This window comes from Chiloscyllium plagiosum, unplaced genomic scaffold (assembly GCF_037043375.1).
Source record: "Chiloscyllium plagiosum isolate Xiang-an unplaced genomic scaffold, Cpla_swu_hap1 HiC_scaffold_5, whole genome shotgun sequence".
In the NCBI taxonomy this organism is placed as follows: domain Eukaryota; kingdom Metazoa; phylum Chordata; class Chondrichthyes; order Orectolobiformes; family Hemiscylliidae; genus Chiloscyllium; species Chiloscyllium plagiosum.
The window spans coordinates 55679259-55700401 of record NW_028270143.1 but is presented as its reverse complement, the minus strand read 5'-3'; the positions used below and the strand labels follow the sequence as shown (position 1 = coordinate 55700401).

Here is a 21143-nt window from a genome sequence, read left to right as displayed (position 1 = left end):
ACTTAATAACTTATAGATAAACTATCATTGCCTAAAACTGAGTTCTCTCCCTTTAAACATAAACAATTAATATTATGTTTTAAAAATTCAAAAACAATCAATCTTCCAGAGTATCTAATATAAAATATGGAACTGTGGATACTAGCGATCCAAAACAAAAACAAGTTGCTGGAGAAACACAAGTCTGGCAGCATCTGTGGACACAAAACAGTTCATATTTCCAGTACTTTCTGATCAAGAGTCACCAGATTCGAAAGGTCAACTCCATTTTCTCTCCACAGATGCTGCCAGATCTGCTGAGTTTCTCCAACAGTTTCTGTTATTGTGTCAGAATTTCTAATTTTAGTTTAAATGCTTCATGCATCTGTGGGTGTGAAATAAAGTACAGATTTATATAAAAAAAACTGCACATCCCATTTTCATTTTTATTTCTAGATCTATATTTTGCACCTGGATTTACAAAACACAACTTCAGCAATCAAATTTTTTTGCAAACCAACTTGGGTGTGGCAAAGTTAAAAATCACACAACACCAGGTTATAGTCCAACAGGTTTAATTGGAAGCTCACTAGCTTTCGGAGCGTCGCTCCTTCAGCCTGGTGTGTGATTTTTAACTTTATACACCCCAGTCCAACACCGACATCTCCAAATCATGGGTTTGGCAAGGCATCGCTCTGGACACATTCAAATATAGCAGTCAAACTGTCAATGCAATGCAGTTGGAACAGAGGTTTTGTTTTCCTGAAAAGCTCAAATCACTAAGTGAACACTTTAATTTACAATATCTTTGCTGTCAAAGGGCCATTCAAAAGGAATGCACAGTTCTCAATTTTGATTTTGAAAACATGGGTGGATGGTAAATTAAAATTGGTGCTCTTTGTACAATAATTTTTTCTGTGGATGTAGGTTTGCTCGCTGAACTGGAAGGTTCATTTCCAGATGTTTCATCACCCTACTAGGTAACATCTTCAGTGAGCCTCAGGCGAAGCACTGTACATGATTCCAGCTTTCTATTTATATGTTTGGGTTTCTTTGGGTAGAGCGAACAGCCAGTGGGCAACTTTAAACCAGCGTCTACAGGAAAACAACACAGACCAAGTATTGAACTACAGAAGCAATCAACCCAACATCCACAAACGAAGCTTCATCAGCACATTTATTTCAACGAGCCAACACACACTACAGCGCAGAGGTACAACGCAGAGCAGAGGAGAATCACCTATGCCGTGTATTCAAAAAGAGTGGGTACCCAATTAACAGGGAGCAGGAGAATCGACGTTTCGGGCATGAGCCCTCTTCAGGAATGGAGAAAATGAGGACTGCAGATGCTGGAGATCAGACCTGAAAAATGTGTTGCTGGAAAAGCGCAGCAGGTCAGGCAGCATCCAAGAAGCAGGAGAATCGACGTTTCGGGCATGAGCCCTCTTCAGGAATGGAGAAAATGAGGACTGCAGATGCTGGAGATCAGACCTGAAAAATGTGTTGCTGGAAAAGCGCAGCAGGTCAGGCAGCATCCAAGAAGCAGGAGAATCGACGTTTCGGGCATGAGCTGAAGAAGATTCCTGAAGATGGGCTCATGCCGGAAACGTCGATTCTCCTGCTTGGATGCTGCCTGACCTGCTGTGCTTTTCCAGCAACACATTTTTCAGCTCTGATCTCCAGCATCTGCAGCCCTCACTTTCTCCTACCCAATTAACACAGTCTGCCGATTTCTCAGCAACAAACCCAAGCAAGCAGACGAAACATGTCTAGAAACCCTAGCCACTCTCCCCCAGGTCAAAGACATCTCTGAAATGACTGCCAGACTACTCCGACCCCTTGGCATCATGGTAGCCCACAAACCCACCAACACACTAAAATAGCAGCTAATGAACTTGAATGACCCTATACAGACAACAAGCAAAACTAATGTTATTTACAAAATGTCATGCAAGGACTGTAACAAATACTACATTGGACAAACAAGCAGAAAACTAGCCACCAGGATACATGAACACCAACTAGCCACAAAACGACATGACCCTCTCTCACTAGTATCCTTACATACAGATAAGGAAGGACACCACTTTGACTGGGACAACAAATCCATCTTAAGAAAAGCCAAACAGAGACACCCACGAGAATTCCTGGAAGCATGGCATTCCAACCGGAACTCTATCAACAAACACATCTAGTTCGACCCCATCTACCACCCCTAAGAAAAAAAACAGGAAATGACATCACCACAGGAAATGGCAACCAACCCAAAGAAACCCAAACACACAAATAGAAAGCTGGAATCATGTAAAGTGCTTCGCCTGAGGCCCACTGAAGATGTTACCTTGTAGGGTGACGAAACGACTGGAAATGAACCTTCCAGCTCAGTGAACAAACTTGCATCCAGAACCTCAATCTGAGCTACAAATCTTCTCAAAACTCACTAATTGTTTTGTTCTAATCTACATGTTTTGTACAATTTCAAGCTAACAGTTAACTTTTAGGCTCAAGTAAGGTTTGTTTTCATATATGGTAAGAAAATCCAACTTGGGCTATTAGTTGTTAGTAATCCTCAGATTCCTGATTAAGGGCTCCTGCCCGAAACATCGATTTTCCTGCTTCTCGAATGCTGCCTGACCTGCTGTGCTTTTTCAGCGCCACTCTAATCTTGTTTGTAATGAGTACCAATTCTAAACAAAAGTCACAGTAAATTATCAAACCAAATGTATGTCCTCTTGGTTGAGATGTTGCCAGAAAAACACACTGCCCTATGCTTCCTTATTTTGTTTAAACATCACTAATGTACAATTTCTGTCTCTTGTTGTCATAAGAAAGTTGTGTACTGTGAAAGATTCCAAACTTGGCCACTGTGTTCATGTTGATGTATGAGTTAATATGCAAAATTAGTATCTTAACTGATTATATCCAACATTGAGTAATGTGGATGGTCCCTTCTCCACTTGAATGTACCATGAACAAAAAAACCTCACAAATCCAGAGAAATTTAGTATCGGCTTTTGCACCTGTCATGGAAGTTGGGAAGTCAGCTGGTTTCTGGCAAATTTCGTTTGTCACTAAAACATTCAGTTTTCCTTGGAGAGTGTTGAGACGTTTTGAAATATGTAGTAATAGCAGAGTTTATAGAAGTTAATCTCGCCTACTGTTAGTTTGGGTAAAATAAATTAACTGCTTCAAAAATATGTAACTGTTCGAAGCAACCTGATACTACTGGTCAGTATGTTATAAAAGAAATATAGAGGCGCTGGCAAAGATGCAAAAATAATTCCTAAGGATGATGTCAGAACTGAGTGATAATACTTAATAGGCAAGGGTGAACGGAATGGGACTTTGCTTTCTAGATAAAGGTTAGGAGTGAAATGATGGGTGTCTTCAGCATAATGGAGGGTTTTAATTGGGTGTGCATGAAGAAATTATTTAAGACCGTAAGACCATTTTAAAAAAAAAAGGGATCAGGAGTAGGCTAATTTGGTCCATTGAACCTGCTCTACCACTCAGTAGGATCATGGCTGACCCAGTATTCCTCGTGTGCACTTTCCTGCCCTTTCCCCATAACCCTTGATTCCCACACTAATCAAGAATCTATCTATCTCAGCCTTCAATATACAGAAGGACTCTGCCCCACATCTCTCTGTGGCAAGGAGTTCTAAAGGCTCTTGATTGCTTAGAGAAGAAATTCATCTTTGCCTCAGACATAATTTGGTGCTCCTTTATTCAGAGACTATGCCCTGTTGTGCTAGCTCCTTCCATGAGGGGAAGCATTCTCTCTGCATTTAACCTGTTGAGCCCCTCAAGAATCCTATGTTTCAATGAAATCACCCCTCATTCTTCTAAATTCCAATGAGTAGATTCCAAACCTTTGCTCATAAGAGACCCACTCCATTCTGGGGATTATTCTAGTCAATCTTCTCTGAACTACATCCAGGAGAGTTCAAAACTAGGGACATGAATATAAGATGGTTATTAATAAATTCAACTCAGAAGATATGTCTTTATCCAGAAGTGGCAAGGATGTATAACTGGATGCTATGTGCACTTACGATGCATTTAAGGAGAAGCTAGATAAATAGAAGAGCGTTAGAATAGACCACAAAACAAAACTAAGAACTGCGCACGTTGGAAATCTGAAACAAAACAGAAATTGCTGTAGGAACTCAGCAGTCTCTCTCTCTACAAATGCAGATACGCTTGCTGAGTTTCTCTAGCAATTTTTGTTTTTGTTGAAATAGAACATTGTAGTAATAAGATGAGAAAATATTATTCAGAGGAGGCTTCTATAGAGCATAAATGTGATCATAATTCAGTTGAGGTGAACAACCAGTTTTTGTTCTCTGTATTCTGTTTTAATTTTTTTTTTGCAGCCCACTGCTTTGCTGTGTTTGTCCCACTCATATTGTGCCTATGCTCTCATACTCACTCCCTAAAGCATTTTTCTTTCATTCAATTGAGGGGTGATAGATTTAAGACTGATGTCAGAGGCAAGTTCTTTATCCAGAGAGTGGTAAGGATGTGGAATGCCCTATCTGCTAAGGTAGTCAACTCAGCCACATTAGGGAGATTTAAACAATCCTGAGATAAGCTCATGAATGATTTTGGGATAGTGTAGAGGGACGAGCTGAGAAAAGTCCACAGATCAGCGCAACATCGAGGGCCGAAGGGCCTGTTCTGCACTGCATTATTCTATGTTCTAATTTCATTTCTTAGGTCTCCTTCTTTGAATGTGTTCTAGTACTTGATTTACCGAATAGATGTTTTCATTTATTTTGAATATAAAAGCAGGGATGTACTTCTGTGGCTCTATAAGGCTCTGATCAGACCACATGTAGAGTATTGTACACAGTTTTGGGTCCCATATCTCAGGAAGGATGTACTGGCCCTGGATCATGTTCAAAGGAGGCACACGAGAATGGTCTTGGGAATAAAAAGCTTAATATGAGAGGAATATTTGAGGACTCGGGGTTTATACTCGATGGAGTTTAAAAGGATGAGAAGGGATATAATTGAAACATACAAAATACAGAGTAGATGTTAGGAAGATGTTTCCATTGGTAGGAGAGACTAGGACCCGAGGGCTTGGCCTTAGAGTAAAGGGAAGATCTTTTAGACAGAGATAAGGAGAAACTTCTTCAGCCAGAGGGTGGTGAATCTGTGGAATTCATTGCAACAGAAGGCTGTGGAGGCCAGGTTATTCAGTATATTTAATACTGAGATAGATAGGTTCTTGAGTATCAAGACGATCAAGGTTATGGGGAGAAAGTGGAAGAGTGGGGTTGAGAAACTTATCAGCCATGATTGAATGGCGGAGCAGAGTCGATGGGCTGAATGGCCCAATTTCTGTTCTTATGTCTTATAGTCTTATGTCATCAACAGTGCCTCCAATCTATTTTTAAAAATTGGATAAAATATATGAAATTTAATATAGAGCAGTGTGTGAACTGATGCATTTTGAAAGGAATGATGAGGGGACACCATATAAACCAATTTGATACAATTTGAAGTGTGGTGGAGGAACAAACCCAATAGTTCACAAATTGCAATCATTAGCAGAACAAATTCAGAGCGCAAGATTAGAACAAGTCAACATGGATTTAGTAAGGGGAGGTCGTGCCTGACAAACCTGTTGGAGTTCTTTGAAGAGGTGACAAGTAGGTTAGACCAGAGAAACCCAGTCGATGTTATCTACCTAGACTTCCAAAAGGCCTTTGATAAGGTGCCGCACCGGAGGCTGCTGAGCAAGGTGAGGGCCCATGGTGTTCGAGGTGAGCTACTGGTATGGATTGAGGATTGGCTGTCTGACAGAAGGCAGAGATTTGGGATAAAAAGTTCTTTTTCGGTATGGCAGCCGGTGTCCCGCAGGGTTCAGTGTTGGGGCCGCAGCTGTTCACATTATATATTAATGATCTGGATGAAGGGACTGGGGGCATTCTAGCAAAGTTTGCCGATGATACAAAGTTAGGTGGACAGGCAGGTAGTACTGAGGAAGTGGGGAGGCTGCAGAAGGATCTAGACAGTTTGGAAGAGTGGTCCAGGAAATGGCTGATGGAATTCAATGTGAGCAAATGGAGGTCTTGCACTTTGGAAAAAAGAATACAAGCATGGACTACTTTCTAAACGGTGAGAAAATTCGTAAAGCCAAAGTGCAGAGGGTTCTGGGAGTGCTAGTTGAGGATTCTCTAAAGGTAAACATGCAGGTTGAGTCCGTGATTAAGAAAGCGAATGCAATATTGTCAATTATCTCAAGAGGGTTGGAATATAAAAGCACTCTTGTGCTACTGAGACTTTATAAAGCTCTGGTTCGGCCCCATTTGGAGTACTGTGTCCAGTTTTGGTCTCCACACCTCAGGAAGGACATACTGGCACTGGAGCGTGTCCAGCGGAGATTCACACGGATGATCCCTGGAATGGTAGGTCTAATATATGAGGAACGGCTGAGGATCCTGGGATTGTATTCATTGGAGTTTAGAAGATTTAAGGGGAGATCTAATAGAAACTTACAAGATAATACATGGCTTGGAGAGGGTGGACGCTAGGAAATTGTTTCCGTTAGGCGAGGAGACTAGGACCCGTGGACACAGCCTTAGAATTAGTGAGGGTAAATTCAGAACAGAAATGCGGAGACATTTCTTCAGCCAGAGAGTGGTGGGCCTGTGGAATTCATTGCCACAGAGTGCAGTTGAGACTGGGACGCTAAATGTCTTCAAGGCAGAAATTGATAAATTCTTGATGTCACAAGGAATTAAGGGCTATCGGGAGAATGCGGGTAAGTGGAGTTGAAATGCCCATCAGCCATGATTGAATGGTGGAGTGGACTCGATGGGCCGAATGGCCTTACTTCCGCTCCTATGTCTTATGGTCTTATGGTCTTAACTCTGCTTTCTCACCATATTCTATTGTTCCCGTCATGTCCAACATTCAAGAACTCTATCTTAGATATATTCATTGAACGAGTATCCACAACTCTCTGGCAATGAATTCCAAAGATTCAAAACCATCAGAGTGAAGAAATTTCTCCCCATTTCAGTTCTAAATGATGACCCTTTATCCTGAATCTATGACCATCACGCAGATCTAGACTTTAGCTAAATGAAACAGGCTTTCAGCGCTTAACCTGTAACACGCCCGCAGAGTTTTCTATGTATCAATTAGATTACTTCTCATTCTTCCTAACCTCAGAGAATATAGACCCATTCAACTGAATCTCTCCTTGTGGAGCAACTCTATCATTCCCAAGAAACTACTGAGGCTTTAGAGACTATTATAAAGCATGGAGGATCCTAGATATTGTAAAGAGAGGCATTAGTTGGATATTATGACCAACTTTGGGCATCAAACTTGAGGAAAGATATCAAGCCCATGGAGAGAGTGCAGAGCAAACTTAGTAGCAAGGCTGTGAGAATTCAGGTATTCAAACACTATATAGGACAAACAGGAAGACAGCTAACGATCCACATCCACGAACATCAACTAGCCACGAAACGACACGACCAGCAATCCCTAGTAGCTACACACGCAGACGACAAGCAACATGAATTTGACTGGGACAACACTACCATGATAGGGCAAGCCAAACAAAGAACAGCCAGGGAATTCCTCGAAGCATGGCACTCATCCACAAACTCCATCAACAAACACATAGACCTGGACCCAATATACCGGCCACTACAGCGGACAGCTGAAACTGACAACCGGAAGCGGCAGGGACAGGCCACTATAAATGCCGGAGGAAACACCACAGAAGCACTTCACAGGAGGCTCCCAAGCACTGAGGATGTCACCTAGACAGGGGACGAAATGTTTGCAACAAAATCTTCCAGCTCTTCGAACAGAACCACAGCAATTCAGGTATATTGGTGGGCAGAAAGCTGGAACTGTTCTCTTTTAGAGCAGTGTGTGCTACGGTGATATTTAATTAAGATGTTTGAAATTATGAAGGGTTTTGAGAGCACGAATACGAAGAGCATCAATTCGGAACTTGTTTAGAATATGCTGTGTGTCTTGGGAGACGTGCAAATTTAAGATGACTTTTACCAATCAGAGGAGGGATCAAGGTTTTTTGTGTAGTGAGACATGATCTGGAATGCTGACCCTAAACAGGGTGATAAAAGCAAAATCAGAATTAAATGCTTATAAAGAGCGCGATATCTACTCAAAAGAGAAAAAAAAAATAGTGGACCATGGGAAAATAGCACCTCAGGGTGTCCCAAATGACATTGCATCTTATCATGTAGTTTTTTGATGTGTATTGTTGTCATTGTTTTTGGCGTATCTTCGTGCTTTTTTTTGTCTTATTGTGGGATAGTGGGAAGATGGTGGAAAGGTTCGCAGGCTAGTTATCAGTCTTTTGAATTGTGTGAAGGATACTGTGGTCCACATGCCCTAGTGTGGGACTTGAATCTGGCGTTTTTGGCCCAGGTGCAGGAACATTTTCACTTTGGCTGCCAATTTGGTCTGTGACAATCTGTGCACAACCAGTTCCCACAAAAACAGTAAACAATCAAATCATCTGTTATCAGTGTTAGACAGTTGCATGTTGACCCTCTTCCAGATAGTATTGTAGGATATTTTAAGTACACTTAGGAAGGTTAACTGAGCCTAGGTTTGATGTCTTATTTGAAAAGTGGCACCTGTGTGCTTGTAGCATTTCCCCAACATTGCATTGAAATGCAGACCTAGATTATGTGTTAAATTTCTGGTATGGAACTTGAACCCAAGACCTTCTGACTTAACCGCGTGTACTTCTACTGAACCAAAGATGACACTTTTCTGTTTCACCACAATCAGTTTTTATTGCTAAGCCGATTTGTCATCAATTCCTTGAGGCATTATATTTCTTAATACTCTCAGTCAAGGGCCTGAAAACCTTTTGGAAATCCACATCAGATTTCATGTTAAATTTGTCTAGACCTTTAGAATACAGTTTTTTTTTGTATCCTGCTTCAGACAAAGCTCTTTCACAGATATTCTACAAATAAAATATTGGTGCAACTGTGTAGAAAATTTGCAAGGCTGTTAAATTATGTGGATGCTTGAGCCAATAAGCACTACTTTTCCTTGGGAAAATAGATTATGGATTATTGGCGAAATCTTCAAAATTAAGAAGGATTTTGGAAATAAGTGTGGTGTGAAACTATTCCCACTTGTGGTTGAGCCCGAAGCAAAGGGGCATAAAGATAAAAAATAATTTTATGCAAATTTCTTTTACATAGATGAGAATATGGAACTAATTGCCATGTACAGTGAAGTAATATTGATACATTTATGCTTGACACATGAGAGAACAAGAATAAATGGATCAAGACCTGGGTGGAAATATGTAATTAAATTGGGAGAAGGCTTTTGTGGAGTATAAATAGGAGCATGTCAACTAAACCAGTTGGACCTAATGCCCCATTTCTATTCTGCAGGTTCTATACAAGCACATTTCTGTTTTAAGCTATTTCACTACTGAATTTCTTCTTCGAAGAATTCTAGTAGGTTCTTAAGGTATGACCCATTCTTCTACTGTACTAACTAAGCCATTTGACACCTATGCTTTGGCAAGTATTCATTTCTAGCATTTTATACAATCTTTGTTCTTGAGCATTTTCTCCAGGGCTTTACCGAACTCCTTTTAAAATGATCCTGCATTTGTTTTCCTCCAGTGCTCCAATCCAGTGATAGAACTATACAAACTTTCAGCCAAAGCATCATGAAATTCAGCATTTTTGTTTTATGCTTCCATAATCTATTTTATCTAAGTGCTTGATGCATAGTCAGTCCTTTCATTTTCTGCACAACACTTTACTAAATTTAATGTGTCTCATCCCATTTCATTCATCTGTAATCTTCTTGATTAAATAGAGATATTCTGATTACCTATAATTGTTTAACTTAATTTATCTTTTAACAGACCCCCTCCTACAGTTTCCATATTCTTAACATACTTCTGGATCTTCTATCATTTACCTACCAAAAACCATATTGATACCTTTTTCAGTCTGAAGATGTAAAATGCTAATGTAGTCAAAAACATTTTTGAAAGGCCCCTGGGTTTCTACTTAGGGAATTGAATGACTATTTTGATCAATTTTATGGTTGTTGCATTTTTTATGTTCATTTTCAGTGTTCACTGCAAGAAAATTAACTAGATGGGTTCATTAAATTTGTCGTCTTGTTCTGATTCCTAAAATGTTCACCAGAAGCTGGTTTCCAGACTTGCAGGTGAAGAATCAACAAATAAAAGTAGGTGTTGCTACAAGATTTTTGTACACTCGCTACATTAAATTGGATTTGATCCATCTGGCATTGATTGTAAAATATCAAGTTGTGTACCTATCATAAAGCTACCTTCTTAGTCATGTGGACAGGAAACCAGTGGAATGTGAAAGTATGAGCTAAACTGTGGCGTAGTCAGAAAGATACTTGATCTCTCGCCTTGTTTGTGATTAATTTTAAGCCTGGCTGCATTTCTTTTGGAAAACAGGTTTGTCACGATCTAATTTAATCATAGGCACAAAATATTAGGTTCACTAAGACAAGTCTGAGAATGGTGTGGAACTCTACAAATTGCTAATTAAAATATGCGCTTTTAACTGATCTTTTCACTGACCTATTTTGTCTTTTCGTAACACATTTTCTTTTAAGACCAGGCAAGTGGTAGCATGCAATTTCAATTTTTTAGTATTGTATTGAGATTTTGCAAAGCATGTATGTCTATTTATTTCTTGGTGAATTGCCATTCTTACTCAACAGTTACTGGTCATGGGATAAAACTGGGTGAGTTAGGACCACTGTAAATTTTTAGAAATTTTCCCAATGCTATCCTGTTGAAACTTTGTAGATGTCTTTTAAATCCTACAGTTTCTCGCAAAGTGGTGAACGTTACTTTGAAAGGTTATGTATTCTGTTCAGTTGTGGGATGGGGAGAGGTAGAACAAATAGTTCAACTTGGCATTTCAATGCAAAAATATTTATTACTGGCTGATCCATGCCTCTACACCATTCAATCTGAATAAAATATCAAATGTGTGTACTCTATTTGTCCCATGAAGCAAGAAAATGAGAACTTTGCGAAGAGTATGATCTTAGAATCACAGCAGTGCTGTGATACAGAACAAGCATTTGGCTTATTGTGCTTGCGTCAGCTCGTTAAACAAGCAATGTTACCTAATAAAACCCAAAAGAGTTCTGAGGAAGTGTCGCCAGACCCAAAACGTTAACTCTGATTTCTCTTCACAGATGCTGTCAGACCCTTTGAGCTTTTCCAGCAACTTCTATTATAGAGTCATAGAGTAATGGAGATGTACAGCATGGAAACAGACCCTTCAGTCCTACTCATCCATGCTGACCAGATATCCTAACTTAATCCAGTCCCATTTGCCAGCACTTGATCCATATCCCTCTAAACCCTTCCTATTCGTATACCCGGCTAGATGCCTTTTAAATGTTGTAATTGTACCAGCCTCCACTCCTTCCTCTGGCAGCTCATTCCATACATTCATCACTTTTTGCGTGAAAATGTTGTCCCTTTGTTCGCTTTTAAATTGTGCCCCCTCAATTTGAACCTATGCGCTCTAGTTCTAGATTCCCCACCCCAGGGAAAGGACCTTGTCTATTTACCCTATCCATGCTCCTCATGATTTTATACACCTCCTTAAGGTCACCCCTCAGCTTCCGACACTCCAGTAAAATCAGCCCCAGCCTATTCAGCTCTTGCTGATGGCTCAAACCCTCCAACCCTGGCAACATCCTTGTAAATCCTTTCTGATCCCTTTCAAGTTTCACAACATCTTTCCGAAGGAGACCAGAATTGCACACAATATTCCAACAGTGGCCTAACCAATGTCCTGTACAGCCGCAACGTGATTTGCCAACTCCTATACTTAATGCTCTGACCCGCGGTAGCAGTTTTGTGCACCATATACAGAGGAACCTCGATTATCCAAATATCAATTATCCGAATTTCGGATTATCCGAAGAAGATCTCAAGGTTCCGATAGAAACAATACATCAAAGAAGTGTTACCAACACTGATTGCGTCTTTTGTTTACACTGAATTTGGCTTACTGAAATGTTGCCGAAGACAGTCCTGGACATCATTGGGAATCCATGCACCATTTCCAAATGACTGAGTTCCTGCACTCCCTCTCTCTTCCCACACTTTCCCTGGAGTTCTAGACAGGGGTGTACCCTAAACCCCCCTTTCCCAGATAATCTCTCCAATACTGTCCTGTACAGGGCAGAGTGAGAACTTGTCAAAAAGTTGTGTGTGTGGCTGTGTGCATTAGTGTGCGACTTTGAGACTCACCCTCCAAAGGCAGCACCAGTCTTGCTGTTGGTGTCCAGTCCAGCTGCCGTCTCCATTCCAGGGGTGGGGATGTGTGGTGGTGGGGGTGTGGGTGGGGATTTGGTAATGGTGTTGTGCGGTGTGCTGCTCCTTAGTCTCCTGAAAGGGGAGCAAACATAGCAAGTGCTCACTCTGTCAATTCCATTGAAGTGAATCAGCGGCAGCGAAAGGCTACAGCAATGCTGCAGGTCCCGTACATGTATTGTGTCTGCTCAGAAACAAACGCTGAGAAAGAGAGAGAGAGCAAGGAAGAAGGAAACTTCAGAAAACTGAGTCCCAGAGGAGAGGCATTGAATCAGTTATCCAAATAATCAATTAACCAAACGAAATACTGCCCGCCCATCTTGTTCGGATAATCGAGGTTCCTCTTTATCTGCTGTTCTTGTACTTCTAGATGGATAGAGATCAGAGGTTTAGAAGGGGCTATTTAAGCAGTGTGGGTGAATTTCTGCAATGTTGATTGTACACACTATTGCTACTGAGCTTCAGTGGTGGAGAGAATGGATACTTGTGGATGTGATACAATTCAGGAGGGTTGTTTGCCTTGGATGGTGTCAAGCTTCTTCACTGTTAGCGTGGCACCATCCAGGCAGGTGGGAAGTGTTCCACCACATTCCTGATTTGTGCTTTGTAGATGTGAGATAGGCTCTGGTCAGTGAGGAGAGGAGTTGCCCATTGGAGGATTCATAGCCCCTGACCTGCTGTATTGACAAGATATGGCTAGTCCAGTTCAGGTTTTGGTCAAGTGTGGCCCACAGGATGTTGGTAGTTTGGAATTTGAGCTGCTCCATATACTGTAGATTTATCCACAATGCCCTAATTCCCTGAGTGAATTCCAGGATTTGGACCTAGCAGCATTTAGAGATGGTAATGCTATTGAATATCATGGCGTTGTGGTTAGATTTTCTCACTGAAAATTATCATTACTTAGCAGTTATGTGCTGTGAACATTACTTGTTGTTTGTCAGCAAATTATTTTTGCCAACTTTTGACCTGATGCATGAGATTTGGGAGCACGGGAGCCAGAATCGATGTTGAAGACTGTCAGGGGAACACCCTCCTGAATGTGGACAAGAAGCTCTGCCGGCTCTGACTTGCCATTGGTCAGTTCATAGCCAGAGTTAACGATTGTGTTATTTGGGAACTTGGCCAGTAAGGTCAGATTTTGTGAAGCTGTTGATTGACTAGCCTGTGAGACAGTTATCTTGCTTCCACAGATGCTGATAAGGAGGACTTTGACACCATGAAATCTCTATGGTGTGGAAGCAGGCCAGTCAGCCCATTGAGTCAACACTGACTCTCTGAAAAGCTTCCCACCCAGACACCTTCCCCCGCCCCTCCACCCCCCACCCCTCCCATGGCTAATCCATCCAGCCTGCACATCCATCGATGCTTTGGGCACTTAGCATGGCCAATCCACCTAACCTGCACATCTTTGGATGGTGGGAAGAAATTGAAGCACCCGGAGGAAACCCATGCTGACATGGGGAGAGTGTGCAAACTCCACATTGGCAGTCACCCGAGGGTGGAATTGAACCCAGGTCCCTGGCACTGTGAGGCATGGTGCCCTTGACACAATGGCCTTGGTTGACCATCCATTAATTCTTTTTTGTTTTTGAGACCTTTTAAAAATTTGATGTAACAAAGTATTTAAAGGTACATTTAGAGTCAACCAAATTGCTCTGTCTGGAGTCACATGAGTTAAGGTTGGTGGTGAGGAGACAGTGAAGTTTCCAAGGCAATGAGAGACTCAATGTCAGGTTTAGGAGATAAGATTCCTTGTGTCCTCAATTTGCTACTAACTTCTAAATTACGTAGGGTTTGATCTCCTTTAAAAACTGATATTCCCTTTGAACTTCTCAAAATACTTCGTAACCACTTTATTTGTTGGGTCATTGCACAGAATGTTTAATTAATGGTGGAACAGTGGTCTTGGTGTTGACCCATTTTGTAATGATGAGCACATTTTTGAAAAACTAGACTTGATGTGTATGAGGAATCTTTTTGTGTATCTTTTTTCTGTCTTGCAGTAAATAATACAAAAAATCTTATTGATTTATGTGTACTAAACAAAAATGCATTAGCTGTGATCTCCATAGTATATGGAAGGACTAAGAAAAGAGTCCCTGAAAACCAAAGCGTAGCAGCCAAAAATCAAAAAGTAGTTTTCAAGAAAATTTCAAGAACCACTCTTGAAATGAACTATTATTACACTTGAATAATCCCTGAATTTAATTAACCTTGCAGATACTGTAATGATATTCTTTCAATGTTCTCACCTTTTAAAACTGTGGGATGAAAACCATCTGGTCCTGGGTGTTTGCCATCTTTTTATTCTCATGAATTACTTCATTGCTGTGATATTGTTTACGTATTTTTGAGTCCCTGTCCTTGATTCAGTAATAGTTTCCTTGGGGCATGTGGCATACTGGCTTCTGCTGTAAATACTGACACAAAGTAATTGTTCAATATGTTTGACATTTCCTTATTTTCATTGACAAACTCACCATTAACAGTTTAAGGCACCCACACATTTTCTGTCCACCGTCTTTTCCCTAATGTAATTGCAAAAATGTTTTGTGATCATTTTTGATATTCCGGCAAGTTTATTTTCATACTTGTCCTCTACAGCTCATGTTATTAGTTTTCTCACCTTTAGTTGCCCTTTGTATATTTCTTGTTCACTGGGATCTTTGCTTGTAGTTTTTTATCTTTGTATGCTGTTTCTTTTAGCTTTCTGATATCTCTGGCAATTTATTTTTCTGGAGCTGCCTTGCATAGTCACCTCCATATGCTCAATATTTCCAGTCTCTTTTTTTGTTTATCTGCTCAGAAGCATCATCCATAAGTCAACTTCCATATGCTATTTCCCTCTGCCAACATTATTGATTCAAGGGCTCTTGTATGCTTGATGTCAGAATTTGGATGAGTTAGCATTTTTGGAATCTAGAAACCGGAAGAGTAAGCAACTATTCTGTGTAAATCTCATTTATGCCTCCAAACCTCTAGCTTTCATTCCATTAACATACTTCGTTGAACATGTAGAATGTAGCCTATCAGTTGTTATAATAATAGACTTTTAGTTTCCGGCTATTTCATTGCAGGTGTTTCGGTGGCTATTTATCATATATGTTTTAGGTGCTGTGAATTAGGAAGCAAAAAACAGCATTAAGGAACACAATTTTGGATATTTGCGTTGATTATAATGTGAAAAGTCCAATTAGAATGCTGAGTATCGAGTATTAGAAAGAAACATTACACTTTACTTGGTGTTTTTCATGATCTAAGATGTTCCAAAGCATTTTATAGTCAATAAAATAATTTCAGGTTGTCTTTGTTTTGAGGAGCTCTTGTGGCCCCGATGGGATACACCCTAGAGTTCTGAGAGAGGTGGCTGAGGAAATAGCAGAGGCATTGGTTGAGATCTTTCAAGAGTCACTGGAGTCAGGAAAGGTCCCGGATGATTGGAAGATGGCTGTTGTAACCCCCTTGTTCAAGAAAGGATCAAGGCAAAAGATGGAAAATTATAGGCCAATCAGCTTAACCTCGGTTGTTGGTAAAATTCTAGAATCCATCATTAAGGATGAGGTTTCTAAATTCTTGGAAGAGCAGAGTCTGATTAGAACAAGTCAACATGGATTTAGTAAAGGGAGGTCATGCCTGACAAACCTGTTAGAATCTTTTGAAGAGGTAACAAGTAGGTTAGACTAGGGAAACCCAGTGGATGTGGTCTATCTAGACTTTCAAAAGGCCTTTGATAAGGTGCCACACGCGAGGCTGCTGAGCAAGGTGAGGGCCCATGGTGTTCGAGGTGAGCTGCTGGGATGGATTGAGGATTGGCTGTCTAACAGAAGGCAGAGAGTTGGGATAAAAGGTTCTTTTTCAGAATGGCAGCCGGTGACGAGCGGTGTCCCGCAGGGTTCGGTGCTGGGGCCACAGCTGTTTGCATGATATATTAATGATTTGGATGAGGGAACCGGGGGCATTCTAGCGAAGTTTGCTGATGATACGAAGTTAGGTGGACAGGCAGGTAGTACTGAGGAAGTGGGGAGGCTACAGAAGGATCTAGACAGGTTGGGAGAGTGGTCCAGGAAATGGCTGATGGAATTTAACGTGAGCAAGTGCGAGATCTTGCACTTTGGCAAAAAGAATAAAAGCATAGACTACTTTCTAAATGGTGAGAAAATTAATAAAGCCAAAGCACAAAGGGATCTGGGAGTGCTAGTCGAGGATTCTCTAAAGGTAAACATGCAGGTTGAGTCCGTGATTAAGAAAGCGAATGCAGTGTTGTCTCTTATCTCAAGAGGGTTGGAATATAAAAGCAGAGATGTACTACTAAGACTTTATAAAGCTCTGGTTAGGCCCCATTTGGAGTACTGTGTCCAGTTTTGGTCCCCACACCTCAGGAAGGACATACTGGCACTGGAACGTGTCTGGCTTGGAAAAGGTGGATGCTAGGAAATTGTTTCAGTTAAACAAGGAGACTAGGACCCGTGGACACAGCCTTAGAATTAGAGGGGGTCATTTCAGAACAGAAATGCGGAGACATTTCTTCAGCCAGAGAGTGGTGGGCCTGTGGAATTCATTGCCACGGAATGCAGTGGAAGCCGGGACGCTAAATGTCTTCAAGGCCGAGATTGATAGATTCTTGTTGTCTAGAGGAATTAAGGGCTACGGGGAGAACGCTGGTAAGTGGAGCTGAAATGCGCATCAGTCATGATTGAATGGCGGAGTGGACTCGATGGGCCGAATGGCCTTACTTCCACTCCTATGTCTTATGGTCTTATGGTCTTATGGAAATAGGTTGCATTCCTGCCTCTGAACCAGAAACACCAGGTTCAAATCCCACACCAGTACTTCATATCCAACAAAAATGTGTTCACAATGCAATCAAACAGGTTGAATGTCAACATGTAAGTACTTCAAGTACATGTCAATGTCAGGCACTGAGAGCAGGAGCAAGTCCTGGTCAACCAGTTGATGGAAGGAACTTGGAGCTTCTACTATTCCTGGCTCTGACAACAACATGTTAACCCGAAACATCGATTTCGCTGCTCCTTGGATGCTGCCTGACTGCTGTGCTCTTCCAGCACCACTAATCCAGAATCTGACAACAACATGCATAACGAAGCTGTTATAGCAACTTGGATTCCTTATCCGATTGGGACTGACATCCTGGGATTCAAGACTTGCCTCCTTGCCCGGCCTGAGTTGGGGGTTGATATTGTAATTTAGGAAACCAATTTGCAGAAAGCACGTTTTATCTCTATTTCTGTCGCCCTATGTTTCCTCTTTCAGTTATTTTCTTGCATTGTATGGTCTCTATTTCTAAACCCTGGTTTTCATGAATTTTTCTTTCTTTATTCATTCATCAGATGAGGTGTTGCTGGCTATCAGTTGAGAGGACAGTTGATAATCAACCAGCTGGCTCTTGAGTCTGGAGTTGCATGTAGGCGAGACCATGTGAGGATGGCAGATTTCCTTCCTTGAAGCACCTTAGTGAACCAGATGGTCTTTCTGACCATCAGCAATGATCGTCACTAGATTCTTAATTCCAATTCAGATTCCACCATCTGCCATGACAGATTCAAACCCACTACTCGAGAATATTAGCTGAGTTTCTAGATTAATAGTCTAGTGACCACTCGGCCATTGTCTCCCTTGATATACTGTAGGGTCATGACCAACAGAGTTGTATTGATGACAGAATGGATGATTTAAAAATCTTTTTAAAGTTGTTATTCCTTCTGGACGTCATTAGTAAGGTCAGCAATTGTTGTCCATTCCTAATGATCTTTGAGCTGAGTGGCTTAGTAGGCCACTTCAGAAGGCAATTAAAAATTCTTTTATTTCATCACAGGACATGGATATCACTATCAAGGCCAGTATTTGTTGTATACCCCTAATTGCCCTTGAAAATCTCCTTGAGAAGGTGGAATGAGCAGCCTTTCCAAGCTGTTGCATTTCAATTACAATGGTGTAAGGAAGGTAGTTTTAAGATTTCTACCCAGTGACCGTGAGGAATGCAGATGCAATTCTAAGACAGAATGTTGTAGCTTGGAGGAGAAATTTGCAGGTGTTCATTGTTCCTCTGCATCTGTTGTCCTGTCCTTTTTTAGGTGTTCACAGTGTAGAATTTAGAAGGTGAAGTTAGAGGAACCTGGATGAGTTGCTGCAGTGCATGATACACACATCTGTTACTATGTGTAAGAGGCAGAAGGTGTAAATGGTTGAGGTCATGCTTGGCATGCCAAGCAAGCAGACTTTGGCCTGGATAGTGTTGAGCTTCTAGATTATTGATGGAACTGCTTTCATCTAAGCAAACAGACAGCATTTTATCATTCTAACTTGTGCCTTGTTGCTTGCTGCTCTTCTGGCCAGTATTTGGGCGGTCGAGTTAAGTCTACAGTCAGTGGTACCCCCAACGATGTTGATATTGGGAGATTGAGTGATGGTAAGCCATTGAATGTCAAGCTCTTCTTGGAGATGATCATTGCCTGGTACTTGTGTGGAGCGAATGTTCCTTGCCACTTATCAGCCAAAGTATGCATATTGTGTAGGTCGTTGAGCATTTGAATATGGACTGCTTCAGTATCTGAAGCATTACAAATGATGATGAATATTTTGCAATCCTCAGCAAATGTCTCCACTTTGACCTTATGATGGAGGGAAGATTGTTAATGAAGCAGCTGATGATAGTTGGGCTTAGGACACTACGCTGAGCTACCCTGCAGAGATGTCCTGGAGCTGAAATGACTGACCTCCAGCAACCACAACCATCATCTTTTGTACGAGATAGGAGTCCACCCAGTGGAGAGTTTCCCACAATTCTCATTGACTCCAATTAGCCATGGCTTCTTAATGTCACCTAGTCAAATGCTGCCGTGAGGTCAAGGGCTGTCACTCTCACTTCACCTCTTTTATTCATGGTTAAACCAAAGCTGTATTGAGGTTAGGAGTTGAGTGGTCCTGGCAGAATCCAAACTGCACATTGGTGAGAAAGGTATTGCTGAGTAACTGCTGTTTGATGGCACCATTCAAATGGGACAATAATTGGCCAGATACGATTTGTAATGCTTTTCGTGGGCAGAGCGTACCTGGCTGGCATTCTGTATTGCCATTTGAATACTACTGTTGTAGTTCAGCTACATAGCTGTGGATCTGGAGTCACATGTTGTTGAAATGGTGGATATCTTTCCCTAGTTTGTGAATCAGATAAGTATTTACAACAATAAGGATGGCGGATATCCTTCCCCAGTTCAGATAAGTATTCACAATAATAAAAGTTTGATAGTTGTAATTACCAGAAGAAGCGTTCAACATCAGACTTTTATTAATCTGAATTTAAATTTCACCAGTTCCCATGGTGAGAATTGTATTTGTGTCCCTGAAGTATTTGCCTATCCCCCTGGATTATCAGCCTAATGAAATTTACCATTAATGCACCGTATCCCTAAATGATGCCTATGTGCCTTGATTCAATGATTCTTCCCTGTGTTGGAAATTTTTTGTGTTGGAAGATTGATAAGTCCCCAGGGTCAGACCAGATTTATCTGGTCTATGAGAAAGGAGGTTGCTAAGCCGCTGGTGAAGACCTTTGCCTCCTCACTCTCCACAGAAGTTGTACCGGAGGATTGGAAGAAAGCAAATGTTGTTCCTCTTTTCAAGAAGGGTAATAGGGAAATCTCTGGCAATAAGAGACCAGTCAGTCTTACGTCTGTGGTCAGCAAAGTTTTGGAAAGAATTCTGAGGGATAGGATTTATGACTATTTGGCAAAACATAGCATGATTAAAGACAGTCAGCATGACTTTGTGAGGGGCAGGTCATGCCTCACAAATCTTATTGAGTTCTTTGAGGAGGTGACAAGACAAGTCGAACAGTGGATGTGGTGTATATGGACTTCAGCAAGGCATTTGATAACGTTCCCCACAGTAGGCTCATTCATAAAATCAGGAAGTATGGGATATAAGGAGATTTGGCTATCTGGATTCAAAATTGGTTGGCTGACAGAAGGCAGTGGTTGTAGATGGAAAATATTCTGCCTGGAGGTCAGTGGTGTTCCACAGGGCTCTGTTCTTGGGCTTCTCCTCTTTGTAGTTTTTATAAATGACCTGGATGAGGAGGTTGAGGGGTGGGTTAGTAAATTTGCAGATGACACAAAGGTTGACGCTGCCGTCGATAGTATCGAGGGCTGTTGCAGGCTGCAGCGGGACATTCACTGGATGTGGAGCTGGGCTGAGAAATGGCAGATGGATTTCAACCTGGATAAGTGCGAAGTGATGCATTTTGGAAGGTCTAACTCAAGTGCTGAATATAGGATTAAAGACAGGATTCTTGGCAGTGTGGAGGAGCAGAGGGATCTGGGTGTGCAAGTACATAGATCCCTCAAAGTTGCCACCCAAGTGGATAGGGTTGTTAAGAAAGCATATGGTGTTTTGGCGTTCATTAACAGGGGGATTGAGTTTAAGAGACGCGAGGTTTTGCTCCAGTTCTGGTCGTCCTACTATAGGAAAGATACAGAGGCTTTGGAGAGGGTGCAAAGAAGGTTTACCAGGATGCTGCCTGGACTGGAGAACTTGCCTTATGGAGAGAGGCTGACTAAGCTCGGACCTTTCTCTCTGGAGGAAGGAGGAGATCGAGGTATACAAGATAATGAGAGGAATAGATAGAGTCAATAGCCAGAGACCTTTCCCCAGGGCAGAATTGACTGGTACAAGGGGTCATAGTTGTAAGATATTAAGAGAAAGGTAGAGAGGAGACGTCAGAGGTAGGTTATTTACACAGAGTTGTGAATGCATGGAATGCATTGCCAGTAGTGGTGGT

General features: G+C 41.4%; 1 protein-coding gene across 5 annotated transcripts in view; it reads left to right on the top strand.

The window, feature by feature from the left end:
• LOC122549888 (tyrosine-protein phosphatase non-receptor type 3-like) overlaps positions 1–21143 on the top strand; it is a 221382-nt gene that overhangs the window by 38932 nt on the left and 161307 nt on the right. The window contains exon 1 of one of the 5 annotated variants that reach the window (XM_087987185.1): positions 10407–10456. The exons of the other annotated variants lie outside the window; for them this stretch is intronic. The gene's annotated coding sequence lies outside the window, so the exon portion shown is untranslated. Of the gene's footprint in view, positions 1–10406; positions 10457–21143 lie in introns of those variants that run through there. 5 annotated transcript variants of the gene reach the window in all.